This window comes from Gallus gallus, chromosome 1, assembly GCF_016699485.2.
Source record: "Gallus gallus isolate bGalGal1 chromosome 1, bGalGal1.mat.broiler.GRCg7b, whole genome shotgun sequence".
In the NCBI taxonomy this organism is placed as follows: domain Eukaryota; kingdom Metazoa; phylum Chordata; class Aves; order Galliformes; family Phasianidae; genus Gallus; species Gallus gallus.
Genome location: NC_052532.1, coordinates 181,364,721 through 181,383,163, shown reverse-complemented (window position 1 = coordinate 181,383,163; position 18,443 = coordinate 181,364,721).

Here is an 18,443-nt window from a genome sequence, read left to right as displayed (position 1 = left end):
GGTAAAGAACTTCCCCCTAACATCCAACCTAAATCTTCCCTCTTTCAACTTAAAACTGTCCCCCCTTGTCCTGCTGTTATCTACCCTTTTAAAGAGTTTACTCCCTTCCTGTTTATAGGCTCCCTTCGAGTACTGAAAGGCTGCAATGAGGTCACCCCGCAGCCTTCTCTTCTCCAGGCTGAACAAGCCCAGCTCCCTCAACCTGTCCTCGTAGGGGAGGTGCTCCAGCCCCTCGATCATCTTTGTGGTCCTTCTCTGGACCCTCTCTAACAGCTCTCAGTGTTTCTTGTACTGGGGGCCCCAGACCTGTACACAGTACTCCACATGGGGCCTCACAAGAGCAGAGTAGAGAGGGACAATCACCTCCCTGTCCCTGCTGGCCACCCCTCTCATGATGGAGCTCAGGATACCATTTGCTTTCCGAGCTGCAAGAGCACACTGCTGGCTCATGTTAAGTTTGTCATCCATCAGGACCCCCAGGTCCTTCTCTGCAGAGCTGCTCTCAAGGACTGCTCCTTCCAGTCTGTATAGATGCCTGGGGTTCCTCCGGCCCAAGTGCAAAACCCTGCACTTTGCTGTGTTGAACCTCATTAAGTTCACTGGGCCCACCTTTCAAGTCTGTCAAGGTCCCACTGAATGGCATCCCTTCCTTCCTCCGTGTCAACCACACCACTCAGCTTGGTGTCGTCAGCAAATTTGCTGAGGGTGCACTCGATTCCATCGTTGATGTCATTGATAAAGATGTTAAAGAGGACCGGTCCCAAGACAGACCCCTGGGGGACTCCGCTCGTTACCGGCCTCCACCTGGACATAGAACCATTGATCACCACCGTCTGTCTGCGGCCTTTCAACCAATTTCTTATCCAACGAGTGGTCCACCCATCAAATCCACATCCCTCCAATTTGGAGATAAGGATGTGGTGGGGGACCATGTCAAAGGCTTTGGTCAAGTCTAGGTAAATGACATTGGTTGCCTTCCCCTCATCCACCAACACCGTCACTCCATCACAGAAGACCACAAGATTAGTTAAACATGACCTTCCCCTGGTGAAGCCGTGCTGGCTGTCTCGGATCACACACTCATTCCTCATGTGATCAAGCATGTCATCCAGGAGGATCTGTTCCATGATCTTCCCAGGCACAGAGGTGAGACTCACCGGCCTGTAGTTCCCTGGGTCCTCTTTGCTCCCTTTCTTGTAAATGGGAGTGATGTAACCCTTCCTTCAGTCATCTGGGACCTCGTCTGACAGCCATGACTTCTCAAATATGATCACAACCTCACACAACCTGATCACAACGATCACAACCCTAGAACTGGCCAGTCAGCCAGTTCTCAGCCCACCTCACCATCCACTCATCCATCCCACACTTTCTCAGCTTCAGGTGTCATGGTCACTTTCCAGGGCTGATGCATTAATGAATTAATCACAAAATGTGTTAAAGTAACAGCGATAGCAAAGCAAACACTTTCACACTTTAATTCATACGGCTCTTTCTAAATGCTGAGGTAACTTCTGCATGTATCTACAAAATAAATCTCTAAGACCTCTCAGTGAAATGTTAGTACTACCTTAATGCTTCAGCGTTGGCTCGACCTTCTATATTCTTTTTAAAGAATATATTTTACAGATGGATACAAGTAAGTGTATATATATTGCCACTACAATGCACAAAAGCCTCTTGAGCATGCAAAGCCATGCATCTGTTCCTACTGCCTGAATTAGAAAAAAAAAAATCCCACATATGTAGTTACTTGAACATAATGACAGTGATGATGAAATAAGTACTATTTATGAAACTAAGGGTTACATGACAATTTTGTTATAGTCAAATCGTGATCATGACAATAAACCAGAAATTTCATTAAAGGCCACTTATGCAAAGACCTTTATTTTATCTAGCAATAGTACAAAACTTTCATTTTCTGTGCTGAACTCTGGATATAAAAAATTTAAGCAAATTGAAGGAATATTTAAGGGAAACTAAGCGTGGAGAGATATGGTGGTATGAATGCTGGCAGATAAGTGACAGCCTACAAAAGTCTCATTGAGAGTTTACTAGAATGGCTTCTTTGGAGGTTTTTCCCTATTTCACAGAAAGCATATACTGAACCAACTTCAGGAAGCAAGATAAGCACTAGTACAATAGCTGGTTAAAAATAGATCAATCTACTCCATCTATTCAAGAAATTCTCTCTCAAAAAAAAAGAAAGTTATATCACTTAAAGGAGAACCCTGTATTGATTCACTTCATTGTTGAGAATTGTTTGGTACAGCTCTGGTATAGCATCTCTCAAAATTCTCTCTAATCAGGCTTTGTTTTGCTTTTTATTCCTTTTCTAAGGAAGAGTCTAATGGTGATTCCCATAAAGAAATTCCTCATTTTAACCTTGGCCCACAGTAGAATTTCCTGGTGCAGACTCTTATGTGATGAAGGTCCAAGGGGAGCTTTGAGAAACCAGTTTGAAAGCGATGGTTCACAGATGCAGCAGCTTCCAATCCACAGTGCCTGAGCTCTGCAGAGCTGTAGTAGTGCTCAGGATCCCAGAAGGAACAGAGTTAAATAGCAGAGTACCTTCAACCTTGCACAGCTACAAAGCACCACAGGACTAGTGCCCGAGTGCCTGAAGATAGGCTCAGCAGTTGTGAAGCTTCCCTAAGGAAGCTCCATCCCATAGGAGACATAACCTATGGAATGATGATAAAGATGTAATATTCATGAATACCAGCACAAACACAATCCACTTTTTTTTTTTTTTTTTTTTAATTTTGCCAATTGTCTGATACAGGTTAGAGTTGTTTAATGCCAGTCAGAGAACTAGTCAGAAAATCAGAATTTTACTTGTGGATACGTTTGCAAGGAAACAAAAAAATCTTTTAAGATTTCCCTGATGGATACTTCACAGCATTAAATGCACAACAAACTCTTTCACTATCCTTTGACTGCCTTCCAGCTTAACTGTTAAAACAGTGGAGTGTTAAAATCACTCTTTGGAGATGAAGTAGCATGACCATGCTTTGAAGTGTAATAAACATGGAAAAGAGAAAGTGCTGCTTACCCATGTGAAACACATTATTTTTAAAAGGTAAGACATTGCTTCCTTTTTCCTTTTTTAAAGGTCTTCACTTCCAAGGGCTAAAAAAAAGTTGGAGAAATTGGCTATATTTCCATTATGTCCAATCCAAAGAAATACAATCTCTGAAAACACATTCTAGTGAAATTTTCTTAAATATAACTTTGAAAGAAAATATGCTTTTAATTCCTGCATTTCAATAGGATGAGCACTATTTGCAGTAATCAGAATTAGTATTCTTTATTAACTAAAGAGCTTCCACCAGAACAGAGACAACACAAGAGGATCACTCTTCTGAAGCTTTAGTCCAGGAGTGTATTTTACTTAAATTATAACAGGAAGATTAGAAAGGTAATTCTCTTATAGGACTATAGAGAAAATCTAGCTTTAGTCTGCTACTCATAGCAATCCTTTCTTCTAAAGCCCTGTCTTGATTTCTGGAGGGACCAGAGCATACTGGCATTACAAGAGTAAGTAGTCCATTAGACATATTCTAGTCTTCCAAACATTAAGGAGAAATCATCATTGTGTTTAAAGTATACAATTTCATAGTCAATCACATCTCCCGACTCATATATCTCATCCCTGGTTTCATACAATGACAAATCTTGGCAGAAAGGCAGCATTGCAAGTTCCGGTTTATAAAAATAAAAACATGAATTAAAAAAAGAAAAAAAAAGAAAAAAAAGAAAAAGAATCATTTGCCTGGTTACTACTATTAAAAGAAGACTTAAAATATGTCATTGATATTGGCAAATTAAAAATCTGCTGAAAGTGTGACAAAATTTGAAATAAAAACATATTATCAGTGTAAACATATTTTGAAATACTAATGATGTATGTATCTAAATCTTGATGGTTTTCCTCTTCTAAGAGTTTCTATTCTGAAGAATATTTTACTGGCTTATTTTCAGACCAATACATCAAAAGTTCTGCTGAATGATAAATTTTAATTTCTGCCTGATGACTGGTATTCCACAAGAAATAAAATCTGTGCTGCCAGAATATTTCAGACCAAAACCTGCAGAAGCCAAGGATCCAATAAGGTGGATGGGCAACTACTTGCATGTACCAAAGAGACAAAGATCACAACAGAAGCACATTTTTAAGACACGTAGCAGAATGCAGTTCTCCTGCATACACCTGGCCTCCCCATCTCAGATGCACAGGTCATTTCTCAATATGGAAACAGCTCCTTTCAGCAGTTCTATGGGCGATGTTTAAAAATGGGACCTTGTCAGTCATATAGCCGAGCTGACCACCCAAAACTGGTACTCAACCAACTAGACTTGTTTTCTTCTAAGCAGGGGCATTTTATTTAGTTGATAATGACAGAGTAGCAGCCAAAGGGAGCTGAATCCCAGATCTGATAGAGTGTCCTCTTCCTGAGAGTGGACAGTAGTGCACAATGGATGCTTAAGAAAAGAATATAAGACCAACTTTATATATCAGAGTCACTGACATCATCTATCTCGACTTCAGCAAGGCCTTTGATGTGGTACCTCACAACATCCTTTTCTCCAAATTGGAAAGATACAGATTTGATGGGTGGACTGTTCAATGGATGAGAAACTGTTTGCAGGATTGAACCCAGAGAGTGGTGGTCAGTGGAGATCAGTGATGAGTGGTGTCCCCCAGGGGTTGTTGCTATGGCCAATACTTTTTAATATCTTCATCAGTGACATCAACAGTGAGGTTGAGAGCACCCTCAGCAAGTTTGCAGATGACATCAAGCTGTGGGGTGTGGTTGACCACTAGAGGGATGGGATGCCATTCAGAGGGACCTAGGCAGGCTTGAGCAATGGGCCCAGGTGAACCTCATGAGGTTCAACAAATCCAAGCGCAAGATCTTGAGCCTGGGTCATGCAAACCCTCATTACCAATACAAACTGGGGGATGAAGAAGAGCAGGCCTGTCGAAAAAGACCTGGGGGTACTGGTGGATGGGAAACTGGACATATGTCAGCAATGTGCCCTTGCAACCCAGAAAACCAACTGTATCCTTGGATGCATCCAAAGATGTGTGGCCAGCAGGTCGAGGGACATGATCCTGCTTCTCTATCCTTTGTTGGCGAGGCCTCACCTGAAGTGCTGTCTCCAGTTGCGGAGTTCTCAGTACAGGAGAGACATGGACCTGTTGGAGCACGTCCAGAGGAGGGCCACAAAAATGAACCACGGGATGAAACACCTCTCCTATGAGGACAGACTGAGAGAGCTGGGGCTGTTCAGCCTCGAGATGAGAAGGTTGCAAGGTTATCTGATAGCAGCCTTTCAGAATCTAAAGGGGAGCTACAGGAAAGAAGGTGTCTGATTCTTTAGCAGGGTCTGTGATGACAGAACAGGGGAAATGGTTTCAAGCTCAGGGAGGGTAGATTTAGGTTAGATCTAAGGAATCTTTCACAGTGAGGGTGGTGAGGCACTGGAGCAGGTTGCTTAGCGATGTGGTTGATGCCTCATATCTGGAGACTTTCAAGGCAAGGCTGGACCAGGCCCTGGGCAACCTGATCTAGCTGTGTTGTACCTGTTCACTGCAGGGGAGTTGGACTAGATGGCCTTCAGAGGTCCCTTCCAACTCTAAGGATTCTATGATTCTATGATATGCTACCAGTATCTGACAATTAGAGGCTCAAGAATTTAACAGGAATAATTTCAGATAGTTGTGTTTAGCAGCCTTTGGCGGATGTTTTGTAACTTTGATAAATTTGTATTAATCAGTTTCTACCTTTGTCTTTCAGAATATCCTGTGGCAGTTATTTCCACATTTTAATTATGAACACATTAATAATAATATCATTTGACTGCTTCTGATAGTTTGAAGAGCTAACAAATAATCCTTACACTTGATTTTATATACTATTACTATATTATAGAATTTCTAAAAAGGAGGTCTTATTTAGTCAAATTTTACTGAAAACCACAACTGTTCTGTACTGTTGCTCATCCTTGTCATTTCTTTCTCGATTTTCTATTTCTACTACAGCTCATAAACAGAGGACTGAAGTTTAAGTACAAGGTTAGTAGAGACTAGTCTCAAAAAGCACATCAGAAATTATCCCCCTTTTTTTTTTTTTTTTAACAAATGCACATGCATAGTGGAGGCAAATGTTGCGTGGTGGATGGTGGTCAACAGCACAAGAATGAATCTTAGTCTGATCCCAATGGGTTTCAGTATTCAGGGAATCACAGAATGGTTGCAGTTGGAAGGGACCCTTGGGTCCATCTGATCCAAGCCAACTGCTGAGGCAGGGATACCCAGAGCAGTGTGCCCAGGACCACATCCAGGTGGCTTTGCCTAGTACAGAATATTATTAGCGTCCTTATCATCAAGGACACACTGTTTTCTCATGTTCAACTGGGTGTCCACCTGGCCTCCAGCACATCTACCCAAATAGTAGGTATATAGTGAAGCCAAGGTTTTGTCTTCAGAAGAATTTCAGAAATACAATCCTAAATTTAAAATACAGAGACACTGTGGACTCCTATGTTTGAAATTTCATCTGTGGAAGAAGTTTGGCAAATACTGTGCATTATGTTCAAGAATGCCCTGCAGGCCAACAATCCTCCATTTAAAGAGTAGATGAACAAATTCCTTGGATGCTTTATATGCTAAATTCCCATTGCCATATAATTTAAGATTAGGTTGCCAGTCTATCTCAGTGTCCTGCATGGTATCTGAAAATCAAATATATTTGAGCATGGCTCATATGCTGATTAATGTAGAGGGAATGTTCATGTCTTTCTCCATGTACTTCTATGCACGTGAAAGCTTTGATTTTTCTCCCTGTATATGTATTTCTTACAACAACAAAAAAGTTCATTTCATCCCAGTGTTATTATCATAATAATTTGAGCAAATACTATCATCTCTGACTCCCATGATACTATGTGACTCCCTTGATATTGAATGTAAAGTCGTTTTGACATATGGCTTACAGCTCATATGGCATTTGGTTTACACTTCCCTATGGAATTTGAAGTCATAGAAGTCACACTGAACAGTTCTGAAGGAAATCATGCAGAAAACACTCACAATAAAAAAAAAAAAAAAAAAAAAAAAAAAAAAAAAAGCCATAGAAACAATGTAAAAATTGGAAAATACTGGAGGGAAAAAAGGTATATGTTAAATAATTTGGAAAATGTCAAACTAGCCAGTAGATTTTTCTATATGATAGTTAATTGCAAATTTCTTTGTCTTCAGATTTTTTTTTTAAGTAAATATGTGATATGGTCTAAATCCAATATTTGTTGGGGAAAATACTATCTTGGTTTGAAACAAAGCTACAGTTCAGCCAAAATATATTTGCAATTAGACAGATTTCTCTAAAGTATGGCCACTTGTATTATGTTAGTGAAAAAAAGTATCAATTCAATACTACATAAAGCACAACAATTCAGAAGATTTTTCTTTTCCAAGATAGTATAAATTCACTGTATAAACACTATTTAAACACTATTGACCATAACTGACCATAGTGACACAGTGAAATAATGTTCTTCAGCAATGAGATTATATATTTCAATATATTATAGGAGTTAAATGTTGTAAAATTGCATTATTATAGCTTTTTTTTTTGTTGTTGTTGTTTTGTCTTACAGTATTTCTAAAGTATTTCTAATGGAAAGATAACATTTTGTATTGATCAGTGACAGTCTGTAAGTTTATAATAACTGTAAGTTATTTATCAATTCCATTTTTTTTGTTATACTGGTTCATTTAGCGTTTTTGTAGCAACATAAGCAATGCTATCTATCTTGTGTACTTGAAAATTGTAATTTTGTTGTAGTAGGCGTCTTGCGGGGGCACGGGATGTACGGGACAGGCCTCTCCCTAAACATAGAGAGATAGTGCTATCGTGCTGACCTTGTTGCAGAGAAAACAGGAGAAGAAGAAGGATGATAAAAGAATGTGGAAATGGCCAAATAAGGCACAATGTTATCTGGTGTGAACTAATCAGAGTGGGACATGACAGCACGGTTATCTAGGTAAAAATGTATATAAGCTGTGTTTAGTAGTGAATAAACGCCATTTGCATCACTTACTCCTGGGGTCTGGGTGAGCATCTGGCCCCGACCTGGTAAAGGGTCGGTTTCGCCCAGCAGTAAGCCCTACATGTGGACAGAGGACGAACACCGGACGAGCGAACGGAGACTACATGCAACAAATTTTAAATGAGTACATTATATTAGCCTCCTCTATAGCTTATTGGAAAAGGAAAAGAACAATTGAAACACTTGGTCTAAATGTTCTAAGTTCTTTACCAGGAGAGTGGTGAGGTGCTGGAACGGGCTGCCCAGAGAGGTTGTGGATGTCCCGTCCCTGGAGATGTTCAAGGCCAGGTTGGATGGGGCCCTGGGCAACCTGGTCTAGTAAATGGGGAGGTTGGTGGCCCTGCCTGGCAGGGGGGTTGGAGATTCATGATCCTTGAGGTCCCTTCCAATCCAGACCATTCTGTGATTCTGTGATTCTGTGAAATGCTGTATTCATTTTCTAAATCTCCATTGACAATATAGATGCTATCAGGACCCTAATTAGGGCTTCTAGGTTTACCCTTTAGCAATAGAGAGTTAAATATATACATGTATATATATTAAAAAATAAGCTTATGTCTCCCTGTTATGAGTTTGCATTAACTTTGTTGGATCATGCCATAAAAAAGCCATTTTGGAATTAAATGCACTGAGGAATGGCCTGCTTGATGGGATTAGGAAAGTGACAAGGATGGTGGAAGATCAGATACTGCGAGGATTACTATAAGGCATCCACAAAGCAGATATCTTTTTGGAGGGTATTGGCAATTGCTGTTCGTTACCACTTGAGCTACAGCAATCCTTCCCAAAACCACTCTGAGATTTCATCAGTTCTGTATGGCCATGGTCTGCGAGCAGAAACTTCCATCTGATGGTCAGGAACACATCTGCTCTAAGGATAGGACAGAAATGCATAAAGGATGGCAAAGGAACTCTTCAGAACAATAATAGAAACATTGAAAATGTAGGGCATTTTTAGATTTTTACAGGAAGCAACTGGTAAATCATCATTTAAAAAATATACCTAAGATAAAAATTAATTCAAAAAGACTTCACTACATCACAAAAACAAACAAACAACAACAACAAAAGCCAACAAAACAAACAAACAAACAAAAAATACCCTAACAAAACAAAGCTAGATTCCCGGCAAACTATGAAATGTTGATATCTTTATACTAGAAACGCTGCTCTTTAGCTAATGTGAATCAAGACAGTCTTCAGCTGAGCTACACTGATTTACATGAGCTGCAGACATGACCCATTGTATTTAATTTAGGCATTTTCTTGTAAGAAAGTTATTCACATATTGGAGAAAGATCAGAAGAAAGCGGCAAAAATGATTAGGCCTCTGGAGTGATTGATGTATGAGGATTGATTGCAAGTGCTAAATATGCATAGTTTGTCTAAGATATGACTAAAGGGGGACATGGTAGCAATCTATAAATATTTGAAGAGACTAAATGCCAAGGAGGGAAAGGCTTTTTCAGGATATGGGAAAGAAGCAGCAGGATGAAAAAGAAAGAGTGAATTTAAAAGAAGATCCTAAATAAAGACTTTGGGGAGTGGAAAGGTGTTACCTTTCAGAAAGAAAAAAATAGATATAGATATAAATATAGGTGGATATATCTGTAAATTCTTGGCATGCATTGGTCTCAGTGACCTTGAAAAATAAATTTTAAGGACAGCTTTGCAAATGATCAGACTACGTACGCTGATAATTTCTCTTCACATTGGTGACTGTTGTAATTTGTTGCTGTCATTGCTTTTGTTGTTTTTAGGGTTTAAACAGCTGTCATTCTACAAGAGGAGCCATATAATTGGTAAAAAAAAATAAACTAAACATATTGCAAGTGCAACTGATTTAAAATTAGAACATCCTTTTTATCCAAGAGATACCACTTTGATGAAAATAAGGAGAGACAAAATATCTGTATTTTCCCTATTTTAATTATCTTTGGAGCCAATGGTCTGATTTAGGAACAACAAAGGAAAAGGTTGCCGCTGGAGATGCCTTCTGCATTTTTATGCTGCCAGAATATTTTTGGAAAAGTGATGAGTTTAGAAAACACCAGTGTATATGTAGAATAGAACTGAACAGTTGGAAAAGACCTTCACTGATCATCAAGTTGAACTGCCTGACCACTTCAGTGCTGACCAAACTTAATGCATCTTGATGAGGACATTGTCCAAATGCTTGCTGAACTCTGTCAGGTGTGGGGCATCCACCACCTCGCTAAAAAGTATTTGATCATCCTCACAGTAAAGAATTTTTCCTAATACCCAGTCTGATCTTCCCCTGGCACAGCTTTGTGCCATTCCCAGGAGCAGATCTCGGCATCTCCCTGTGTGCTTCCCCTCCTCAGGCGGCTGCAGGGAGCAGTTAGATCACCCCTTGGCCTCCTCTTCTCCAGGCTGGACAACCCAGGTGTCCTCAGCCTCTCCTCATACCACATGATCTCCAGTACTAGCTGTGTTACCCTCCTCTGGATGCTTTCAAGTTCCTTAAGATCTCTGTTATACTCTGGAAACCAGAGCTACCCACAGTATTCAAGATAAGGTCACACAAACAACAAAAATAGCAGGAGAATCACTTCTTTTAGATTAGCAACTATTCAGTGAAGAAAATACATATACACATATATATTGACTTGAGAGACCACAGTGGCATATTAAATATGTTGCAGAAGCTTGACATAAATTCAGTTGCTCTGGCAGGAAAAAGGAAAACTACTTACCAACACTCATAATTGTAAATTACATGTAGGTAAACACCAACATCTGTTTCTCATGCAAACAGAGTCTCCCATCACAGGACCCATTATATTATTGTAAGTAGATGTGATGATTTAATATCCATTACATAGATACAAGCACTAAGACACTGCCTCGTGCACATACTGATGGACAGTAAATGTATGAATTGTATTATACTAACTCCACTGTTAGTACAATTACAGTTTTTAAGTGTTAGCTGATATAATATAAAAAGTTCTAATAGCATGAGAGATACAGAGGTAATATGTATACTTAGTGAATATATGTTTTAAAAGCTCTAAAAGATTAGCTGAAAAGGAAAATCTAGCAATTGTGCTTTAAGGTACAAACAATACTAAGTGTACTACTTTTTTGACCTCTTTTGTGAAAAATTCATATTACATTTTTTTGGAACAAAAATGTCAACACAGCTATAAATGTTAATAAAGTGAGATGGATTAAAATACCCATATGCTTTCCTTGGATTTCAGTCTTGTGATGTGAGACAGAAAAGAGGCATTTCTGTGCCTGCCAGCTGCACCCTTGCTTTACATGTATAACACCCAGGAAGAAACAGAAGAAATTATTACTTCTCATCCACAATACTTCTGACCACAGAGCTAAGACACCGTAGAAAGTAATAAACAAAATCATAGCAATGTAGTAATGTGATTCTGTGGAACTTTTTGTATTAATTTGTTTAGTGAGACTAGAAAACATGGATGTTAACAGCATGGTTGCAGATAGGAACTGATATTTTTGATGAATACTAAGTGGTTTCTGAGACTCATTAACCAATCAGATAAAAAGTAGGGTCAAGAAAGAATTTTCGTTGTACAAAACACTGAAAAGAAAAGAACTGTTTGCTTTAAAGAGGTGCTAAGTAGTTAAATTCACCATTAGCATGACTGTTCTACACAACTCTAAGAGCTAAAGTGCAGTTACCTAATCCACAAACAGACCATGTGAAACCAAGATATGGAAGTTTTCCAATCCTTGGAGGCTGTCAGGATTCACTGAAAGATTTGATGCTGTATAGGGAAATCAAGTCTAATCTTTTCATTAGACATTAATTTATCTCAGAAACTTGGAGAAAATTTTTGCTGATGATCCCACAGATATTCCCCACATTAGCCTGCTACTGGAGACTTTGCAGCCTCTCTGGGTTATTTTAGGTTCAAACAAATGGAAGGAACAAATGGAATAGCAATTACACTGCATGGTTTTTCCTATAACACTTAACTTGTAGTAGGGTAGGCTAGCATTCACTGAATTTTGCTGCTTAGTTTTTAGATTTGGATTAAGTTCTTCATGCCTAAAGGAATCAAATTCTGAGATGGAGCCTTAAATTATGCCAAATGCTGGATTTCCTGTGGAAATAGATTGTGACTTTCAAGTTAAATGTAGTTAAACTATTTAAGCAACAGAGAACAGGTGCAAAAATGCAACAGCAGATGACTTCATATAATTTTTGTTCTCTATACAGAAAGATCTGGGCAGCTTTCATGCAACGGACATATGAGGTTCAATCTGTGCAGTCTTCTCATCCATATTCCTAGGAGGTCTCAAGAATGTGCAAGACTAATAGTGAGGTTTGTAAAAGCCATATTGCTCCAGTGGAGAAATATCTAGAAAAGAAAAACCTCAGATTCCTAAAAACATGTCCCATCACAAGACACACTTAAAATTATGCCTATTGTAATTCTTGTAATAAACAAGGATGTATGAATGGTCAAATCAGACTTTCATCTATCCCAGGAAGCTGAGTGATACTGGCTAATAATGAAAGCCCAGAAAAAGATAAGTGTGGTGAAATCATGACTAATACTTCCTCAGATAACCTCCTAATCTGTGACTCAGAATCTACTTCTAGAAGTTCTAAATCTACTTCTAGAACTTGTACTAAAACTTCTAGAATCATAGATTCTGTTTTCAAAAAGTCTTGATGGAATTTTCTTTTCTGAATTTCTTTTCTTGCTTTTTGAACTTATCAAAGCCTCCAACATTGCTAGCATCATGTGGCAGTAATAAGTTGAACAATTTAATTATGTGTACCATATAAAATTAATTTGCTACTCCCAAATTTTATTTCATATATTTTAGTCCTTGAGTTGTAAAAAAGTTGAGAAATAAATGAATAGTTGTTTCCTATTCTCCTTTCCAGAGTCATGCATGATTTCTCTTCTCTAGGTTTCCCAGACATATGAGAAAATACCTGAAGTGTCTGTTCCCGGACTAAGGCAACCAATGCCTTTTTCTGAAATTGAAGCATCTGCAAATCTTAACTAAGTTCTTATATTTTCATTGTAGCTATCATTGCAACAGCAAATAACAATCCTCATTTCCATCATCATCTCAGACCCCAGCCAGACTCATAGAACTGCTAAGGGCTAAAAGATACTGTAAAAGTGTTGTCTCATAATCATATGATCTATTTTTTTGACTAAGATCTAATAAACATAATATCTTCAGATCATCTCAAATAACAGTGATTATATAAACATCTGCATTTCTGTAATACACAAACTCTTATTTCTTTCCTTTCCTGCTCCGAATGGCATAAAATGTATTCTCCACTTCATGATAGCGCTTAGCAACCAATCTTCAAGATACTAAAATAATATCTCTTTCTTACTCTCACACTCTTACTTGCTGCTACTTACTATTAAAACAGTCTTTATGATTCACTATCTTCAACACTGACCAATTAAGTGGCACTTCTAGGAGTGTGGTATAATCACACATGAAACAAAATACCTTCATCTCAGTTCTGATATTTGCTATTTTAGCAACAATCTATTCTAGAAGTCTAAACACCAGCATGGTGGTCTTGTTTTATCTTAAGTATTTCTCATTCATACCATGTTAGAAAACAGCCTACTGTATTTCAACTTAGAAAGAAAATATATAATGTGAACTTCAGGATATCTGGAAACATCTTCAGCATCAATTCTTATAAAAAATATAGCTTAAACTATTTATAGGGGTATTTCTGAGACACATGAAGTCTGTGAGCTACATTATGATGCTAACTTTGCAGGAAGGGACTGCAGCTATTTCAGGAAGTAATGAGAATATGTGATGAACTGAAATTAGAGAAAGCATTAGAATTTATTTACCTTCTATCTTCTAATTAATTTAAAACACTAGAAAGGTTTCCTGGAGCTCTAATCTAATTTAATCATTCAATAAAAAAGACTTTGGAGGATCTTCTCAATGTCCACAAATACCCAAATGTATACGAATAAGATGGAGACAGGATTCTTTCAGTGTTGCCCAGTGCCAGAATAAGAGGCAATGGGCACAAAATTAGTAAGTTTAAAATCTGGCAAGAAGATCTTGGTTTTGTAGTGATGTTTTTCAGATGTAAGGGAGTTGCAAGATAATTACTTTTATTTCTGACTTGTTTCTGAAACTCTGTGACCACACAATCATAGGAAATACTTAGTAGGAGAAAACTTAATCCATATGCAAATAGTAGAAATTTTATGGATAGCAGTTTTTAAAAATTGAACAAAATGGAAGCTAGTTTTTCTGTGTCATGAAGTAACCAGCAGCACTGTTCATGTGATAAAAGATAATGTTATGAGACACTAAAAGCAGGTTCCACCAGGCCCGTATTTATGTGCTTTTATGAACCAATGCCTAGAGAACTGAGCAGTTAATTAAAGATTTGGAGAAAATTTAGTTAAAGGATGTAACTAGTATTTTAAAAATCATTTTATCATATTCTCTAGGATTGAGTATCTAACATAACCAATTTTAATAAAAAAACAACTCTGTTATAATTTGGTCCTAGTTCTTCTAAACTCATACATGCCCAAATGTATGAGGGCATGTATGAGTTTTCAATTTTTTTTCAAACATTCAAATTAGGAATGGAATATCTCTGTGAATATGAACAAGTTCAAGTTCCTTTCTATGTCTTTCTTTTCCAAGAAATTAACTAATCTGTGTGTGTAGTATGTTGCACAAATGACTCAGATAGCATCTGTGATAAGAACTGAGTGGGCCAACATTTTCTATCAAATAATATGATACATTTTGCTCTTTTCTCTTTGCAAATTCTGAACAGATTTTATTTTTTCAGCACGTCTCTTCCCTTCAGTTGGAAATTTTTCTCAGACTGTATCAGACTTCATCCAGCTTCAGCCAGTAATAGAAGCTATCTGCTCTTTCCATGAAATGTAGAAGAAGACTAAGAGTAGGGGTCTTGGTTAGTCTGATGTATTTGCATCAGTCCTTCCTTCAGTAAACACTGTTGGCAGAATAATTTGCCAGACTGTCTTCAGTGAGAAAGCTGCTTGACAATGCACAGCTAATCATAGAGGAAGTCTGGATAAAGGTGTTGTCATCTGCATTCCCATGCACACCCACTGAAATGATCACAAACTTCTTGCATTCTTCAGATCAGTCATCTATTCATTGCATATGTCTGAAAGTAGATATTGACATGTTTGAAAAAGAAACATTCTCTGAGGGCAATTCTTGTAACTAAAGCTTCATTGTAAGAATATTCTCAGTTGTTTTCATAAGTGTTCGGCAATCTTGGCCAAAAATCTTCCAGTAATTATTAATTAAATAATTAAAATGTGTATTCACAAAAAACTAGTTCTACTGATAGCAAAGAGCAGGCTCTATTTTAAGTCACTTTTTCACATAGAAGCAGTACTGCTGGAATAGTTTGTTTAATATAATTTTTTCAGTAAGAGTATGTAAAAGGAAAATAGCTGGAGCTCTGTGCAAAATAAAACTATATACCAAATACTGTAAATGTTGGACACTGAACAGAGTGCATACAGAAACATTCCTTAAGTTTAGATTAGATTAGTTTGGATCAGGATGATATTTGTGTCTGGCTGGTATCTCCTGATTACAGTATACTTTTTACGAGTATACTTTTTAATACAAGTATATGCCTTTATACATGTCCATCACTTGTCTATTGAGGAAGAAATATTTGGAAACTCCTTTAAAAATATTGCGCAAAGTACAGTGCTAGTGCTGGTACTACTGAATGTAGGAACGAAACAGAATAAAATTACCTCACAGTGTTCTTTCATACCCGTCTATGACTGTATGGATGGCCCTGTCAAAATCACTGGAGGCATTTGTGGCAGTACATACCGGGGGCACTATGGATCCACTTCTGTTTTGCTGTAGTCAGTCTGCCCTTTGACCATGCAACATCTTAGTAACTTGGTTTGGGTTACAAGAGTGTTATCTCATCGTTGCCTTTCAGACTGAGGATAAATGCAATTAATTCAGCCCAGTAAATCAAAGAAAGAACTTAAAAATAAATAAATAAAATAAAGTGTCAGGTATAAGCAGCACAGCATTACCAAAAGAAAACAAATGTCTAGGGGGATTGTAGAGTTCCCTGACAATTTTTCTTCACTGAAGTTGAAATGAGATAAATTAAGCTGTTACCACAACAAAACCCAGGAGGTTTGGAAAGTCTTCATGAGACAACTAGAAATGCAGAAGATTTATGAGAAAATAGGTCTTATAAATACAGGTATAACATATTGGAGAATGACTATATGGGCAGGGTTTTAATCATAAAATTTGTACTTGGGTCCTTCAAGTAAGGCAGCAGCAGTATTTCCCTGTCTAATCATAACTCACATAAAAATCAATTTTGACAAATCCACTGTACTTTTCTCTTTTAAAGTTCATAAGAAATAATTTATAACAGTGGCTACTAAATGGTGTTTTATAAGCATAGAAACCATGAAAGATGATCAAATAGATATTGTTTTGCATAATAGCTCTTATCTGTTGTCAGTATGATTCTTCCTCCTTTTTGTCTTCTTGTTGTTTCTAAATTATTTATTGAAGCTATTTAGACTGATTGATTTTATAGCACTCAAATATGAATCAGTAAGTTGCTTCTTATCTTAAATTTGTAAACTGGCTTTAAAAATGGCACAATACCTTTTGTAAACTAGTCAACAAGTAGCTGCATGCCATTCTAAGGGACTAATTTCAGAGTAACTTAGAGCTCCTCTGATAACTTTACAGGTCTCACAAAGCACTATCAGTAGCAAATCCTGGTGGCGGGATCTGTACATTTTAGTTAATAGGGCAGTGCTTTGTGTGCCTGGTGGTCAACACTCTACTCTTCGACACTGGCAAAAAATTCGGTAGAATATGAACAGTAGCATGAAAAAAAATATGCAAACTTGAACTTGGCAGTCAGTTTGCTGCAGTGTTAGCCCATGTGTAAAAATCATAGAAGTCTGATTGTGTAGCTTAAACTTCCCACATTTTACATATTTCCATATGTTGAATCAGGAAATGCAAACTGATTTCATGACACTAATAAAAGACATAAGTCTTAAGCTATCTAGAAAATACTTGGAAGTATGAAATGATCCATATTTTCAAGGACATATTTTAAACTACATTTTCAAAGAAAGAAGCATAAATCAATGGCAAGATGTTTTATAAACCAGATACTAGAAGTTTTCTTCCTTCTCTTCTAGTTTTCTATGCTTTTCAAGTATCAAATTGAAATGTTGTCTTAAATCAAGTTTTCTAAAGCATAACTTTCAAGGCAATAGGAAAAATAATAGTAAACTTGACTGACTTTCTATTAACATGTTGATGAAAATATAAACAGTCAGAAATGTTTTTCAATGCACTTTTTAGTGCAAATATAGTAATATCCTTCTAAAACTATTCTTTAATAATCCAAATTCATTGCTAATGAGAAAAATGTTGATGTCATTCCGGTGTCATTCAGTTCTGACTGTTGCTTATGAGCACCACAGGTTCTGCCCATCTATATGTGGATATAAGTTGTTGCTAATGAAAAAAAGTTGTCTGAAGATTTGAAATGACCCATTCCTTTCACTTTCCTCCTCCCAGCCCTCCTTTCTTTTTACAGTTTAGTGAAGAATGTGGCAAACTTGAGACAGAATTTTACTATGCTCAGGTATACAGCTATAGCTAATTCATATTCTATTTCAATTTCATTTCTGGAAAATCACCCTTTTCATTTACTTTATACTTTGTTCCTGAACATCACAGTATTAGGGAACTGCTTCTGGTATCACAGCAGAAATTCAGCTTGGCAGGTAACATTCTATTAAAAGATTACAGTAAAACAGCAAGCATTTGACCAAAGTCACTGTTTCAGACTGATTTAGAATCTTGCAATTACAAGCTATCATCTGTCTCTGGGTTGGGTATAAATACAGAAGATGGCGATGAATATTTAAGGTTGGGTTACATTTTCTCTTTCTACAATTTAGAGATGCAAATTGTGAACATAGTTTTACATCCACAATAATTGCTTATGCAATTTATCTCATTTGGATATGTAACTGCTTGATTAAACCTAAGAGGTAATTATTATGAGGCTTCCTCAACACCGTGTTACATTGACGTAATACTAGAATAATTCACTGGTGAATCAGACATCGTAAATCTACAGAGCATAAATAGTCTCCAAAATTATTTGTTCTTATATTACTGCAGGTGTAAAAAGACAGTACAAATAAGGTCATTCTGAATAATGTGTTTCTATTGTATACAGAAATATTTTTGACTTAGCCTTCACAAGCCTATATCTTACCATT